At 36.9% G+C, this 17,663-nt stretch overlaps 1 long non-coding RNA gene across 4 annotated transcripts in view; it reads left to right on the top strand.

Moving 5' to 3' along the window:
* Window positions 1-17,663, top strand: part of LOC110365707 (uncharacterized) — a 172,787-nt gene that overhangs the window by 98,334 nt on the left and 56,790 nt on the right. For 2 of the 4 annotated variants that reach the window (XR_002425420.2, XR_010470536.1), the window contains exons 4-5: window positions 4,267-4,333; window positions 6,384-6,439. The exons of the other annotated variants lie outside the window; for them this stretch is intronic. This is a non-coding gene — a long non-coding RNA (uncharacterized LOC110365707). The remainder of the gene's footprint in view (window positions 1-4,266; window positions 4,334-6,383; window positions 6,440-17,663) is intronic. 4 annotated transcript variants of the gene reach the window in all.

A 17,663-nucleotide genomic window follows, 5' to 3' on the forward strand; every position in this document is an offset into this window, starting at 1 on the left:
GATATACCTCCTTACCTAAGCATAGTCTTGCAATCTTTCTTGTAGCCCCATTAAAATAAAGAAAAAAGGAGAATAACATTTAATTAGGATAGTGTCATGTATATAGTGGGTTTGGACTTTGCTGTTGATACTAATAGGGAGTATAATTTACTTAACAGTGTCTCTCTGCTGCCTATTTGCATGGTCTGAACAAAAAAGGCTCAGGAGGAAAGGTTATTCTGAAGAAACTTAGTGTGAATGGAGGTCTCTGCAAAATACAGATGTGGTGCTTCTTGTACCTGTTTTAGGTATCAGACACTTGTGAAAGGAAGTTTGAAATGCGGCTGGAGATGAAGAGTAGCATGGAAAAGACAGAGGTGTAAATAAAACTGCAAAGGTGGAAAAATCTGAAGAAGTGTATGAGGAGCAGCTAGTTTGGTAGACTATATTGTCTGAGTGAGCAGTGATGGACGGCGAAAAAAACGGGACAGAAAACTGGGGGTGAAGATGAGTGGTTTTCTTTAAAATTGAATGGGGAATCTGGGAGAAAGGTGCCAGCAAGGAGTGCCCAGGCAGCCATTTACTTTCAGCATGTCCTTCTTGCTTTTTTCCAAAAGCTATCCGTCTTGACCAAATCTTCAGAATTTCTTTTACAGACATTGTCATAAAGACACACACAATCACTTGCCTATAAATTGAAGCTTGTCTATGATATTTTGCTGTAACTGTGGATTTAGACACCTCAGAGGAAAAAGACTTATTGCATGCACACACTGTACAGAAAAATCTGGTTACAAACAATTAAAGGCTGCCTAACAAAAGGTGTTACATCATATCCATAAAGAAATAATAATTTCAGGCTCACAGCATAGTTTTAATTTTATTATAGCATGCCTCAAAAATGTTGTCTCACTAATCATATGAAAAGTTAACATTTATTTTTGAATGAGTGGACCTAGGTAGGCATAAGAAAGTGTACATTCTCAACTAGCAAATCATTTTTATATTAGCTAAAGCAAAAGCTTCGCAGCGAATGTATGTAAATCACTAACTTTCAGTGCACCGAAGGGAATGTACTTCATGCTATAACTTAAATACTAATGAAATCAAGTGAAAATGATAGTCATTAGTCAGCTGTGCCTTGATAGGGTTCCCTGTGGACTGATATAAATTCACCATTAGAAATGGATTCTCTCACAGTCCACAGTGAGCATTTAATCCTTCTGTAAAGCAGATTTAAATTTGATGTTTAATATGTAGCTTTTTCATTTCAGGTCTCTTATGTTTCCATATTTGCAGCTTGTGTTTAATCTTTTTTAAGTCACTCTAAGTTTTTTATCTGCATTCTCTTGGCTGTATGTGCATATTATTGGCCTATGTGAGTCGTGCAGCCACAAGTATTAATGATGATCAGTGGAAATGAACTAATTAGCACACAGCTCAAAATAATGATGTCTCTTACAAGCCAAATGACCCACTTTGGTTTTAGTTCATAATAGGAATGTTTTACCATACAGAAATTTAGGGGTAATGTTTTGTATGGTATCCAAGAAAAGGACAGTTATGAACATTCCTCATCTCTTTCCTTAAATGAAAATAATTTTAAATACTTTTCCAGCATCTGATCTGACAGATTATTTTAAAATAAATCAGCAGAGGCTCACATGTGCATGCACACATACATTCACACATACAACTTCTGAAACCTTAGCTCAGGTCATTTGAGAGGAGTGAGAAGTGACATTCTTGCCAGCATTCCTACAAGTCAAATCCTGCTGCATGGCATCAGAAGTATATGCTTCTCACTCAAGTTTTGTGCTAATGCTAGCTCCTCATTCCCTTACACTTTTGTCAGTTCTGCATAGGAAACATCAGTTGAGCATCACCAAGACTTGATTTGAACAGAATCTTTTCTACTTAGGAAAGAACTCCCACTGAAATGAGTAAGAATTTTATTTGACATAAAAAAAAAAAGCAACAAACCATAAGATAATGGAAAATGTGGAGTATTTCTTAGGAATATTGTGCTATCTCCAGGTTTTCTTGGCTTACTACTACAGCTACATAGTATTCAGTGTTAGACAATTGCCACGCTATGGAAGAAACAAAGCACAGTAGCAGTGTCCCGTGTACACTATGCCCTTTTATAGTTGGAAAGGAAATCTCAAAGAGTGATGAGATTTACTGTGGGCTGTGTGTTATGTAACATTATAAATTGTAAATCATAATGCTTAAATCATAATGCATAAACTAAACCAGAGAATGAGCTCAAGCACCGACTACGGATTTTCTATCTGCTTAATAGTCGGTGTTCTCCCTGTCTAAGTCTTGGCTCTTGCCAGTCACCACTTTCCAACAGAAGAATGAGGCATAGTTCAGGACATGGCTATATTGTTCCCAAAAGGCAGTATGGACAAGACACCACAAGATTTGGTTCTCTCCAAACATCTGGAGTAAAATTCAGACCCCGAAATGCCCCTCCACACTCTTATTTTATTCTTAAACATGCAAAACATGCCCTCCTCCGATGCCCCCCTCAGCCTTCCGTTCTACCAAACTGATCTTTTCCTTGTTTATTTCACACAGATATACAATAAATGTCCTTTCCCCAGTCATCTTTATATAAATCCCCCAAATTCTTAAAAACTTATAAAAATCCCTTTTGATACTGGATTTGAAGCAAACCATGTTGTTGGTATTGAAGACACCACTGTGGCAAATAAACGTACAATAGCGCACAGACCTGATCTGACAACCCTTGGCAGCTGGAGTGCTGCTCTCCTGCTTTTTTGATGGTGTCCAGTCCCTGGTGATGATGTAAGTTGGTGTGACTGACTTTCTTCCTAGAAATAAAAATTGTACATCCTCTCTAGTTGGTCTGAGTTTTCAGTCTGATTACAAGCAGAGGGTATTATTAGTCTTATCAGGTTCTAGTCAGAAGTTCCCTCATTCTGCTTTAAATTTAAGAACTTACACTGACTATACTGGACAGGAATTAAGCTAATTCCTGTTTCCATATTGTAGCAAGATAAACTGGTGGAAAGAAACTTCATGTATAACTCATGCAATTGTTACATTTGAACTTTACCAGAAATGGGAAAGACAGAGAGGTTTTGTATAAATCAATAGATTTTGGACTGAAATTTCATAAAGTTTTGACCTAGACAACTTTGTATGCAAAGTTATAAAGCTTAGACCTCTTGCTATTGGTACTAAAAATCTTAACTCAGAGTGGTACACAATTTCCATGCAAAATCCTATCAGAAAGCATTAAAGAGAAAACAACTTAGATCAGCCAGAGTTTTCAGTGCTGTCCTGATTTGCACGAGGCTGGATAAGAAGTTGTGGGCTCAACATGCGACTCCACCTTCCCGTCCCAATGCGTGTCATTGCAGTCATGCTGCGCAGTCTGTCATCTTGCTTCTCCAGGGCTTCATCTCCACGGCATTTTTTTCCTGCTTTTATCTTTCCCAGCGGTCTGGCCTCTGCCCTGAGGAGTGCTGTTAGGTGGGAAAGCACAGGGTAAAGGAGAACCGTGAGTGCTTTTGATAACACGATGAATGCACCACTTATGTTCACTTTACACATAAACGATGTTGAGGCTAAGTATGCCATTTTATGACATATTTTGTTTTCACAGTTGCTAAGGAGGGGAGTGAAGTAAAAGTAGTAACCTACCCTCTAGATCCTAAACAAATAAAAAAAAAAGCTTTTTTTTTTTTTTTTTTTTTGTGTGTAGCTGTCCTTCCTAACAAATCTGGACTGTTGTTTAATAATTTATGGTGGCCTGACGTTAGTTTGTTTTCTGGATGAGTGTGTTGGTCTAATTCCAGAGGCATCTGACTGCAAAAATACACAGAAAAGAGAAGAGTGTATTAAGCTTAGCCACTGCTTAGCAAATACTTGAGGGGGGGAATGATTAGGTCAGATTCTGGTTCAACGTTATGAATCTACTGGACTTAAAAGACTGGTTTGACTGCTGAGGCTTGAAGCCCTGAAAGAACACATAAGAACTAATGACAACTAAGCAGTAAGGAGTGCAAATGACAACTCCTTCCTCAGAAGTGGGTATCAGGTTTTCAGAGAGCCCAATCCTTGCTGTGAGTATGACAAGAACTTAGTTTAGGGAACCTGAAACTGACAGATGAGAAAACTTTCTGTAAAAAATGAGTATGTGGAGTACTGATCTTTTAAAACAAAATAAGGCACTGACAGGGCAGTGAATTTGTTGTTTCTGATGACATACACACTTTTTTTCTTTTTTTTTCTAAAAAAAACGTTTTCCAGATGGAAGAAATACAGGTTCCTGAACTCAGTTCAACATATAGATAACTACACCTTCAGATACCTCCTGGTAAGTCCAGGGCCCTTAAAGTGCAATCATTTTAAGGATTACAGAGTAATAACTAAGGTGTTATAAGTATATTTATGGATAATATCATTCATCATATACTCTTTTTTTTAGCAACTATGAATTCAGGTTTGATTTAATTACTTTTCTTGGTGTATTTCATAGTTTCTTAAATAAACTCTGCTGGTCAAGAATTCCAGTAAAATGGAAAAACAAAAGGAAATGGAGTCATACAAAAGGCTAATTTTCCAAGGCAAACTGTAAGACCTATGGTATACAGTCCCTCTTTTTTATTTCTAGCAGCAATGTCTAAGATGTCAAACTTCACTTTCAGTTACTTTTCACAGCCACTCTCATTTGCAAATCCACAGTGCCCAGCATGATTCTCTCATGGAGAGCTGGTCTTTCTATTCCCACATACCTCAGACAAACCACAGTAGCAACAGCAGCAGTAACATGAAACCACAGGAACCACAGGGGCACCTGGACAGAAATGCTGAAGCTCAGGCTTGGAGTTGATAAGGTACAAGGACTCTGTCTTCATCCTTTTTTGCAGACAGAACAGGTTCTCCTGATGGCTAAAATTCTCAGGAATCATCTGGAAAATGCTCTGTCTCCTTGCTCTCCTTCATGCCCTCAGGTCCTGCACGCAGTCTGAAATCAGAGTTTACTGCCATTTTGTTGATGATTCAAGAGGCAGTGACCTTCTTTCCCAGAAAAATAATGAGTCATCAGTACAAAGCACAGTGAAACTTGGTCTTTGAATGGCCCTTTTTCCATGCCTGACTGTTTCTCTAAGGACTGCAAAATACATTATGAGCATTAATGCCCATAAATTAACTGGCAGAAGGTGTGTTGATACTTCTAATCCAGAACAGATTCCTGATGCCTTCAGTGGGATCAACTCTGTTTTAGCCCAATCACCTTTTGATGTGTTTATTTAGCTGATGAAGACACACTGGCTTAGCAATATTTAGTGACATGCTCCAGGTCCTGTGGCAAATCCAGTAATGAATGCAGAGATTTTAACTCCCACACCTGTGCTTCAAATATGTTTTTTCTTGGTATGCTCTGTAGATGTTACTCACACGACTCATGAGAAGTAGATGTTTTTGTTGGAACTGCCACTTTTCTGGCAAAAACATCATTTCAATGTGATGGTTATTTGAACAGTACAAATGACAGATGACCTTCCGGTATTTTTGTCGTATCTGTTTGAGAGTTTTCTTTCTGAATTTCAGCTTGAAATTGTATTTTAAAGGCAGTTTCTGGCACCATCCATAACAGCATAGCAGCTATTAATTCTTACTGCCCTGCTTCTCTTTTCTCTTTCCTTCAACAAGTTTTTCATTAGCTTTCATCAGTGCAGATGAGGCCTGCGAACCTGGCAAATATAAAATAGATCTGTGAGGCTCACTTGTGAGACACATTTTACTTAAATGGGAATGCAGCTTGCCACAGTACCAAGACAGGCTACACATAGAAGAGAAGAATACAGCTAGCTATGATGAGAGATGGGAGCTGGGGTTTGCTCAGCGCTCTACCTTGTCCTCATGCTGCCACATGCTTTGGTGACTAACCTGCACTACTCATACAAGCCTAGACACATGGAAAAGGCTGTAAGGTAGGTAGGATACACACATATAAATGGTAAAGCTTTAACTTGGACTATGCATAGCTAATCTTAAAAAATAGAACACTTACTTAAGCATACAGCTCAGGTTCACAATGTTTGCTATGCTTTGAGGGTCAAAAGTTTTCTCTTTCCTTGCACAGTGATGTAACTTGATACATAATAAAATGGTGTGTGCTTCTGGTCATATGTGTCTGTACACATACTTTTATACATATATCTGTATGCATATTCTGTTGTATGTGTGTGTGTGTGTCTGTGTATGGACAATATATGTACTTAGACAAAGTGTGTGTATATGCAATCTATGGAAAGTTTATCAGATTTCTCTGAAATTCTGTGTCTCTCTTCTTAACTAAGCAGAAGGAGGAAAAATAAAGAAGACCAATATGATACCTTTTTTCTCCATCATATTTTCAGTGAAATGATGCCAGGTGAATGCTGCTACTTTTTGACAAAAGATCCTTTCACATCTGGTATGTACCATCTAACATCCAATAGTGTATATCAAATCATTTTCCCTTTAATGCTTTTTGTCTGCTTGCTTCCCTGTTATTCCCATATTTGCAAATTATTTTGCACACTAGAAAAGGGACTTGGGTAACAACCTTACCAGGGCTAATGAAATACAAATGTTTCCTAGAAAAAAAAAATAGATGTATAACATATTTTATAGTTACTGGAAAAATAAATGTGTCTCTTATTAGGTATTTTGTCCTTTCAGCAGCCCCCTAAGATATCTGTAGTTTTCTTTCCTATTTTGTTTTTGAAAGTACATAACTTTAGACCTTGTTTGCATCACGAAGACTGCAGCAGTATTAGGGAAAGATATAGTATGCTTCTATTCCTAGATCAAGTAAACTTAAAATTTGAGTAATTACATCCCTTTTTACATTAGATCTGCTTAAAAATTCTATTCAAACTATAATGTCATCATTAAGGCTCTTTCAGCATGGCAGAACTGACAATAGTTAGTTCCAGTATGTAATTAGGACATATAAAAATCTTCACTATAAACAGAATTTTAATACCCACGACATCATCAGAGGCGAGATTTTATTTTATGGGTTGCTTTTATCCTATTTTGAGCATCTAGCATGAGCTGGTGTCTTTGTTAATGTGCAATGAAAGAATGACAAGATCAAGTCTACTAGCATCCAAATTGTCTCATGCCAGAAACAGTTGTGGGCTTTTTTGCTCTAGCAGCCTGACACGGTTCTTCAGTGCTAAGGCAATGCTGCAGCAGTTCTGATACAATATGCAAGATTTAATAGTTTAGGCAATATTACACTCTTATTTAGCCAGTCTCCTTAATTTATTTTCCATTACTGATTTATTTCTTTTCACTAGATGTGAAGATAATAATAGAGCTAACTTCTGTTTTGAATAGATAGGTATTAGAAGGGTATTCTTTACCTTTCTGTCCATATGGATTTAGATAGCATTAATTTTCATTTGCAATTCTGATTGCAAAAGACACACAAATCTCATCCTTATATTTCTCAGTATTACTGGAGTACAGAAGTGTCAAATACTATCAGGTACTAAATTAGCAAGGACATTTTCACTGAAATTGATTTCTTGAGTCTTTGGAATCCTTGAAATCACTCAAAGTCCTTGTTGCTTTTCAGGTACCCTATTAATCTTTATAGGGTTATATTGACATTGTTGGCTGCAGCTTTCTGCTCTGCTCTTTGGGCAGATGTGAACAGACCACGAAGGGGCAGAGATCCACTTCTAGTTCAGAATAATCCACATCAGATTTCTAAACTGAACAGAATAATCATATTAAAAGCAGTCATAAGCACAAAGTGTAAATGAGACACAGGATGCTGAGTAAAGGGTAAAACAGTGTCCATGTTGATCTCACTGCTCACTTACCTTTGCTTGCCTCTAAGTGTGGCTTAAAATCTAAAGTGGTTCAGAGCTAGGTGAGTGATTCTTATCAAAACTCAGCCAAAAATTAATAGTGACAATGGAAAAAAATAAGAAAAAAAATAAAGAATAGGGAAGGAAAAAAGCTTAGAACAAGGAGCAGGGAGTCTGATAGAGGGAGGGAAGGAGGTGGACTGCAATTGTAAGACCCCAATTGCAGGGAAACAAAGAGCAATCAATGTAATAGCAGTATAAAGCAGGCAAAAAAAAGGACAAAGGCTGCAGTCTGACATCTTTTATTCCTGAGCCCAGGTGGAGCTATAATTGGCAGTCCTAGCTTGGAGAAGAATACAGTGTAAAAGAGCCCTCCCCTTGGAAGAGCAGACAAAGAAGTGTCAGGTTTTCAGAAGAACAGTCAAAGAATATCTCTAGTTCTTTAAGGGGAAATAAAAAGTCCAAAAAAACAAAAAAGTCAATGTGGTCATGGGGGGGATAAAATCTTGCCATGTTATGAAACATGTGGCTGGAACCTGTGAATTCCATGGCTGCTGAAGCTCCCTTTACCTTCCTACTCACAGCCGTTATGGAGCAGCAAAACCAGCCAGCTAAAAAGTACCTGATATCCTTGCAAAGTGTTGCTGGTCTTGTCTGCTAATTTGGGTGCCAAACACTGACCCCTCTGTTCACAGTTAGCAGAGATGACAGAAAATCTGGGCAGGATCAGTCGTGATCACTGACATTTAGATTTAACTAAGGCAGAATGGCTGCTGTCTTGCTACACAAAGAAAGAAAAGGCATTTTGCCACTGAATATCCTCAACCACTGCTCAGAATTACAGCTATAAACCCTCTTCCACAAAGATATACACACAACCTTTGCATAAAAATTTAAAAATATTATATATAGACAAATAGATAAAAATTATTTATGTAATTTTCAATGTAATCTACTATCACTACTTTGTTTCTCTATTTTTTAATGGCTTCAAATATTTTTTTTTTTTAAGTTTTTGAAGTACCTCTGTGGTACAGACCCCAAAGTACATAGATCTGGTGATAAATAGCACTTTATTCCTTTTTTAAAAGTCAGAAACAAACCTCAGGAAAAATATCTGAAAATTTATAAAAGACAAGACTTAGGGAAGAAGAGCAACATTTACAGCCTCTCTTAATAAACTACTTTCTTAGGGAATAACTTCATTAAAATTAATCAGACACCTACACTTCAAATTAACCAGTAAAAAATGCTCATTTTCTTTTCAGACACTATATGCAAGTGTGCTTAACTGCCATTTACTCAGCAGGGGACATGGATAAAAAAAGCACGTAATATGAATGTATTGGTCTACTCATTTCTTTTGGCCAAGAATAGATCCGGAATAAAGACTTAGTTCTCTGAGATTGTTAGTTTGTAGTCATTGACCTTCGGTTTCAAGTTTTAATTTGAATTTTGTGTGGAAAATTTTTTTAACCTCTAGAAAGTTCAGCTATTAGTTGTTGGCATTCCAACAGAAAGCCTGTACATTGATTACTTTAGAAAACCTTTTCAAAGTGTTTTTTTACAAGTGTGTGGGTATGTGTGGGTCTGTCTACATTTGTGTATGTATACATACATGTACAGATACATGGCACACCTTAAAACATAATATAGTGACCATAATGGGTCTACTCAAGCATTTTCTTGCCAGTAGTGGCCATTAGCATTAGAGTAAGTGCAGTATGTAGGTGATGCTTACATCTAATATTTACCTAAAATACAAGTATTTTCAACTGAGAGAATTTAGTGAGCTGGATGTGGTTCCTGAGTGCTTAATAGTGCTTGCTGTGTTTACCATTCAAACCTTTGTCCAGTGTATTGCTGAACCCCTGTAAACCTTTAAAACTTACAAAGCTCTTTCCAAAAAAGCTAGCTGGCTTTTGGAATTTAACCCTTTGGCTAAACACTGCTGAATTTTAGGTTGCAATGTCATGCAGAGTTGTTTTTAGGAGTTCCTTGGCTTGTTTCCTGACCTGCCATACCAATCCTAATTGCTGTTCCTGATCACTATATGCAACTTTAGTTGCTTCACACCTATGCTGCCACGAATCCCTTCTGCTTCTGCATCTTCAGGCTGACCTTTGTGTTTTTCCTTCGGCCTTAGAGCCATGAAAGTGATCCATAAAAGTAGAATGAAATCCCAGTTAGTGATTTTCAGTCCAGATTGTATGGTGCAGTCGGTGATGATCTTTTTGACATCCTCATCTTCAAACATATCTTGTGATGTATAGTCTTTCTTCAGTAGAAGGAGAAGGTTCTTTAGAAGAAGTCATTATGAAGAGATGTAGATTTCACGGGAATTTCCTCATGGTGGGGAAATCATGCAGGTATGTCTTGCACCTCAAAAAGCTAAGTCTAAGCAGTATGTGAAGTGCTTCAGAGGTTAATATTTGCTCCTGAGGCCAAACAGAATGGCCTGGCGTGTGTCCACATAGCTTGTGTCTACTCCACTCAGAATTCAGCATGATAGCTTTCAAGCCGCCTAGTGGGAATAGCTCCTGAAATGTGGTGTCCCCAAAACCACATCCAGACATTGTCTGGCATGTGCCAAAACTGTGCTAAGTGTGTGATAATGATAAAAGAATGCAATGATCTTGGTACGGTACTTTACTGTACTTTAGACAGTGCCCTGGCCTTATTTGATATGATAAAAAAGGTGCAGGGTAAGTCATTCCTCAGTTGCTTTTCATACGTGTAGGCTCTTTAGCGAGCTCAGTCTACAAACGTAGCAACATCTGGAAACAGATGTTTTCTCTACCTGAGCTTCTCCCTAGTGCAGCAATACATGGGGTATCAGCATGTCCTTCATTCTGCACTCATTTATATTTTTGATCGATCCATATACATTTCACCATGTGTAAAAAACATGGTGTTAAATGTCAGTGTCTAATCAAATAGATAAAGTAGGTGTTGATCTTCTAAAGGACATGTCTTGCAAAAACAAGAAGGGGGAGAGGATGGTAACAGTTGCTACAACTTCGTTACTGGGCCTTCTAAGATTGTTAGGCCTGGATGCCAGCCTGCACTTCTTTAATGTCATCCATCAATTATAAAATGGCATCTCTCATTGGAATCAATATAACCAGGGCAATGAAACGTACACCATAATAAAAAATTATGATGAAAATTAAGGAGAGTTTTCTAGTGAGTACAAACATGGACAGTGATTAAGACTGTCACTCTGACGCTTATTTTCAGTTATACCTGGTTCTCTCTAGGCTTCTTTTTCAACTCATTTATCCTACTATTCTCCAGCCTCTTTTCCATCCTTACAAGTATAAGATAGGATAATGATGTTGAAATATATTAATATGTATTAGCTGTATACATGTAATGAACTGAGATGTGCAGGAAAAATACCTACATGTGCTCATGATTAGATGCATTCCAAAATACATGCAAAACCTTGTGATTGCTGATAGTCTTTCTCACTAATTTTTAATGTTTTCTGTAATGCATATACATATGGTTTCTAAGTGTATCTGATATTATTATAATATTTTTATTCATGGAATTTATCTGCATGCAAGCATAAAGTATTAAAATTCATACCAAAAGAGCTCAAAAATAAACTGCTAGATTTGGATGCTGAAGACAGGACAAATAAGAAGGAAGGATTTGACTAGAGGATCTGTCGAGGTCCTTTCCAATCCCTAACATTCTGTGATTCTGTTTGATTCTGAGAAGGAAGTAAGGTAGGAAGCTGCATCCTTTGTTTTCTGATAAATTTTATGCATTTATTTTTCAGTCTTCCAGCCCTCTGCTATTTATCAATTGTGTTTACCTGGTGTATTTACCACACAGACTACAACTGCCTGAGGCAGGGACTGTTTTCTTTTTTATATGTCTGTATACTACATAGATCCTCAATTAGGTGCCTAGACAGTAGCATGGTGTAAGTAAATAATAACTTTCTAGTGCATGGCCTTTTGTGACTGAATTAAATACAGAATTGTATGGTGAAATACCTATACTGTAAAATGAAGTCAATAAGGACATCAGACAAGCCTTGTTGTCCCTGAATACATCATAAAAGTAACATGCAAGAGCTTAACAGTGAAACTTTATTTTGGTTCAGAAGAGTCAATCATTGGTCGTGACCTATACTAACTTAATTTCTTCATATATCTGTGATGATCTTCCATTCTTGTCAACCAAGACCCTGCAGGATTTGCTGCCAATGCCTTAGACAATGACAAGGCTGAGCAATCTTCACAATCTGTTAATCCTGGTGCTCTCTACCAGTACAAAAAAGGGCCGTTAATTAATACAAACTGTGCAAACAGTATATGAAGTAGACACTTGTCCATTTGGAAAATATTTGGATAAGATATAGGAAGATATATTCGCCATAGAACAGTACATTTGCAAGGTGTTCGTAGTTGTCCTAATAGTATTTGTTTTTTTTAAAAAATCATATTCTCTCAACCTTATGTCAAAAGAACATGGAAATACTTAGTAGCTGACAGCTTGAAAGGAAAGTCAGTGGGCAGCAGCCTAGGTGTGTGGCTGGACGTTGCACTTTTTCTTAATGGCTGGCTTATCCAGAATCAAGTAGCTGAAAGGAGAAAGATTTAAGGAGTTGAAATTCTGAGGTCAGTCATCACAGTTTCTGCAATAACTGTTAGCAAGTGTGCAATAGCTGGACTTGATTGCTATAGGGGAAGATGTAGCTTCTTAGGATCTTGGGAGTCAGCAAAAATGGGAGATTTAAAGGACAATATTGGTCCTTGAACAACTCCTGAAAGTGGATTTTAGGGCCTAATGCAGTCTCTGTGGTCTGTGTGATAAAGGTGACTGGTTGCAGTAGTCCCCTCTAGACAAAGCTTCTGCCTCAGGGATCAGCTTATGGAGGTGTCTTTTACTGATCTATTCGGTAGGTCCCAGTGGTGCTGGTAACTGGGATGAACTTCCCACGTAAAAGAAATTGTTGAAACAGTTCTGTTGATCATAAAATTAAGAAAGAAAAACACTGCAAGGCAGGGAAACCTCTTATGAATATTGGACAATCAAGAATATCATTATACATTAAAATAATATGCTGCAAACCTTACTTCTCAAGTTCATAGCTGCCAAAATCTCCATGTCTCTAGAAAACTAACTTTATTTCTGTTTTACCTTGATCTTGACTCTCCTAGTCTGTTCTTATCTAAGTCCTTACTGCAGAAAAATACCAAGACAAAGATCTTCTGGAAAATTAATTAATAACTTCCCTAATGACAGTGGCAATATCACGACCTTCTTGATGACTTGGAAAAGCTTATCCATTCTGCTTGACTTTCTGTTGAAAATTAGGGGTATCACAGAGCCTTATGGCCATTGTGGGGCTGAACACTTGCCTGATATAATTCTTGGGAAAATCCTGGATGAAATAATTTGAGCCAGCTTCTGAGTAATCCTGACCAAGCCTGACCCTGTCTGGCAGTGCAAAACTTGCCTGGTTTGGAGTTTCATGATGACCTGTGATCACTTTAATTGAGAGGTTTATTAACATTTTCAGCCTATTCAAACTATTACTCAGTAGAGTTTTGATAAGGCAGAGATAGTTTCGGGTCATTCTAACAGAGCTATATTTTTTAAATCTGGAAAGTTCACATTAGAAATCAAAACTGTGAGAAAAAGCAAGCAAAGTCTGAAAAAGTCTTGAGATGTAGTGTGCGCCTTAATGCCTTCCTATAGTACAAGTGTTCACACACTGCTAGCAAGAACTGAGTGATTTTCCCAGTTCTCATATTTTTAAGCTTGCTTTAAAATTTAGAGCAGAAATTTAGCAAGTCTCCCATAGCCATCTGGGACCACCTTAAATAATGCATATGACTTACCTGTTTTACCCTATGACAGCTCTGAATTTGCTCAGCAGAGATTTAGCAGTGGACGTAGTGTATCACATGTGGCTGCCAGGGCAGAGAAGCTCAGTATGGGAAGTGGGAAGGCTTGCAAATAAGCACTGTAGAACAAATTGTTTTTTCTGGACTATGATGTTGCTTCTGTGGTTTGTAGTTTTGCAACCCTCACAAACCAGTTTATGAGTTCCTAAGGTTCAGAAAACCAGTTAGTGCTCAGAAGCACTGTTTTTTTTTCCTGTACCATAAGCCTACTTGCCAATTACCTGTGTAAAGAGAATCCTTTGGTGTTTAAGTGCAGTATATTCAATTGATGTGTGTGTGTGTACATATATGTGTGTAAGTATATATGTGTGTGTGTATGTATTATGAATTTAAACTGGATTTTTGTCTCTCCTTCTTCCAGCTTCTTTATGCACAGTATCTCTGTCTTGGCTCAGTTGCTAGTCCATTCTTATATCTTAGGTAAAATTTTCAAAAGTGGTATTGTATGTAAGAAAGTAAATGGCATTCAGGCTCTGAAGGCAATTTAGCTGCTTTTGAAAATAGGGTCAGAGTTTCCTTGTCATTTGGATGCATAAAAGTTTTTACTTTCTCTGCTTGTAACAATTTATTATTAGTATCACAGTAACATAGAGGAGGCCCAGTCATGGGAACAGAACTCCATTGTGATGGGTTTTGAATAAACATATTCTAAATAGACAGCCTCTGACTCAGAGGATTTAGGAATTTTTTCCCCCTCCTGTCTGTCTCTGCATTCTTTTTATTCGTTGCTTTCAAGCAGAATGCAAGTAACATTAAAATTTACATCTACAATGTCTGGGTGGTTTGGAAGGCAGAAAAACTGAATTTATACATCTATGATATTTAGTAAGGGAAATGATCAGTTGCAGAGGTGAACTCTAAAAAAACAAAAGTGACAAAAATCTGAAGAAGTAAGTACTTGATTGAACAAGCACGAACTTCTCTTGTTCACAGATAATACATGTTAGTATTAAGAAAAGCATGTTAAAAAATCAATAATAAATTAATGATTTTACCAATACAAATGAATGACAAATGGATATTTCAAAAGACCATAATATGTGATGTAGTTTTTACTGGTTCTTCTGTGCCATGACTGAGCTCATATGGGAAATCAGTTATTTGTGAATCTGTAAGAAAGTATGGCTGAAACCCTTTAATTCCAAATCAGTGGAGCTATCTCCCTTGTTCTCTTGGTTTGTTTTCAATGAGGATTATCCATGGAAATATCAAGGTTTTTTGTTGCAGAAACAAAAAGGGAGAGTGTATTATCATATGAACAACCCAATATTGAACAATCAAATTCGTATCTCCAAATCAAGTTCTACAAGTATTTCCAAATCACATAATTCCTTTAGTCTTCTAGATGCTGTTCAGTGATCACAGAATTCCTTATTTATTAAGACCAAAAAAAAAAAAAGGAACAACTCTAAACAGAGAAGGTATTTTAGGAACCTATTCTATGTCATTCATAGTATAACACTGCAAATAGCACAGAATCATGTTTTGTTCTTTGGTTGTTTAAATAATCTCTTCTTTTGGATGGTACAAACAAGAGTTCAGTTCTCCAGCAATTATGATATAATTACTTTGTACTGCTGTTAATGACCCATACAGACATTCATTAGTTGTTAAAAGTTTTAGCTTATTGGATAAAATAATTTATTAGATTTTTCAGGTATTGTACATTTACAAAGACACCTATTGACTTGCAGGAGTAGGACTATGTCATTTTATAAGTATCAGCCCTACTGGTTTCACTTAGCCTCTGGAAGCACTTACAGGACTCTGGCTGTTTGAATAACTGTGGTCAATATGCTTTGTTTATGTAGATATGTACATTTGCCAGCAAAGTATAAGGACTGCTTAAAATCCAGCAAAACTCTAGTCCGTTGTGGCAAAAAAATTCTTGGAAACTGCAAGAAATGTGTGGCATTTATTTCCCTACTCTGCTTTTTGATTAGTGCAAAATTCTCACTGATGTCTGAAAGTCTGAGCTAAATCCTGAGGAGATGGATATGCATTTAAGCCCAGATATTTCTTCTGAACTGAATTGTGTGCTGTGGGGCTCAGGTTCCCATCCTCTCCCATTAGGAGAGCACCAGGACTCCTTCTTTCTCCATATTTCTGGAATTCTTCATCACAGAAACCAGTGTGTGGTGGCTGAAGTTTCCTCTGATTGTATCACAAAGTGAAGCTGGAAAATGTTCAGGATATTACATCTGAACACAAAAGCTGCTGTGTCTCTCCTAGAGATTAAAATACTGGTTGCATTCCCTTATATCCTTAAAACCAAGGAATACTGAGAGGATTGTGCAGAACCTATTTTCATTGTGTTACACGTATGAGATCTCACTTCTCTAGCTTTAATATCTGTGGGCAAATAATAAGTGAAATTTTTCTGTTGCATTTGCAAGTTTCCCAAATTGATTAAAACATTTGCACAGAAATTAAACAACTGTAACTAAACTAACTGTTTGAGAAAGGAGAAGATCAATGTATACTAACTATTTTTTTTCAGGGGAGCAGGGAGTGAAGAGGGGGTAAGAGGGATATGGTTAAGTTTTCTTTTCTTTTCTTTTCTTTTCTTTTCTTTTCTTTTCTTTTCTTTTCTTTTCTTTTCTTTTCTTTTCTTTTCTTTTCTTTTCTTTTCTTTTCTTTTCTTTTCTTTTCTTTTCTTTTCTTTTCTTTTCTTTTCTTTTCTTTTCTTTTCTTTTCTTTTCTTTTCTTTTCTTTTCTTTTCTTTTCTCTTTTCTTTTTCTTTTCTTTTTCTTTTCCTTTGCTTTTCTTTGCTTTGCTTTGCTTTGCTTTGCTTTGCTTTGCTTTGCTTTTCGCTTTTCTTTTCGCTTTTCTTTGCTTTTCTTTGCTTTTCTTTGCTTTTCTTTGCTTTTCTTTTCTTTGCTTTTCTTTTCTTTGCTTTTCTTTGCTTTTCCTTGCTTTTAGTTGCTTTTCGTTTCGTTGCTTTTCGTTGCTTTTCGTTTCTTTTCGTTTCTTTTCGTTTTGTTTCTTTCCTTTTCCTTTTCCTTTTCCTTTTCCTTTTCCTTTTCCTTTTCCTTTTCCTTTTCCTTTTCCTTTTCCTTTTCCTTTTCCTTTTCCCTTTCCCTTTCCCTTTCCCATTCCCTTTCCCTTTCCCTTTCCCTTTCCCTTTCCCTTTCCCTTTCCCTTTCCCTTTCCCTTTCCTTTTCCTTTTCCTTTTCCTTTTCCTTTTCCTTTTCCTTTTCCTTTTCCTTTTCCTTTTCCTTTCCCTTCCCTTCCCTTCCCTTTCCCTTTCCCTTTCCCTTTCCCTTTCCCTTTCCCTTTCCCTTTCTCTTTCCTTTTCTTCTCTTTCTTTTTTTTTTCACCTGAAGCTGGCTATGAACTCACTGGATTGAGCAGACACTTCAGGTCTGACCTAAAAATAGTAGTGAAATATAACATTTAAAGACTATTTTGGCAGTTTTGTAAACACAAACAAGAAAATGGAAATATATTAATAAATGAAGTCCATTTCCTCCTCCATTCCTTTCTTTCTCCCTTTCTTTCATTTCCCGTCTTCTCTTCCTCTCTCTAAATTTTGATTATTGAAATAATATATACACTTGCATCACATTTAAATTTTCAGCTGGTAAGTGCTGAAACTTTACTATTTACTGCATAATCTTCAAATGGCCCCCACTGTCTCAAGCTCTGGGGTCTTTTGTTATGTGACTGAGACAGAAATGCTGCACAGAGTGACCCATACACAGAGAAACCTGATAATCAATAGAAAACATTAGTATTAATGATTAATAAAAGTGTCTTGAAGATCAAGGCACACTGGGGATTTAAATATTAGTGATTTCACCAGTGTTTCAGGGTGAGCTTTGGAGTCATCTACTGACACCAGCTTCACCTTACCATTAAATAATTTCATTTTGCAGGAGTCAGTTAAGTGTTCTAAGTT

The sequence above is a fragment of the Columba livia genome, chromosome 2, assembly GCF_036013475.1.
Source record: "Columba livia isolate bColLiv1 breed racing homer chromosome 2, bColLiv1.pat.W.v2, whole genome shotgun sequence".
Taxonomy (NCBI): Eukaryota; Metazoa; Chordata; class Aves; order Columbiformes; family Columbidae; genus Columba; species Columba livia.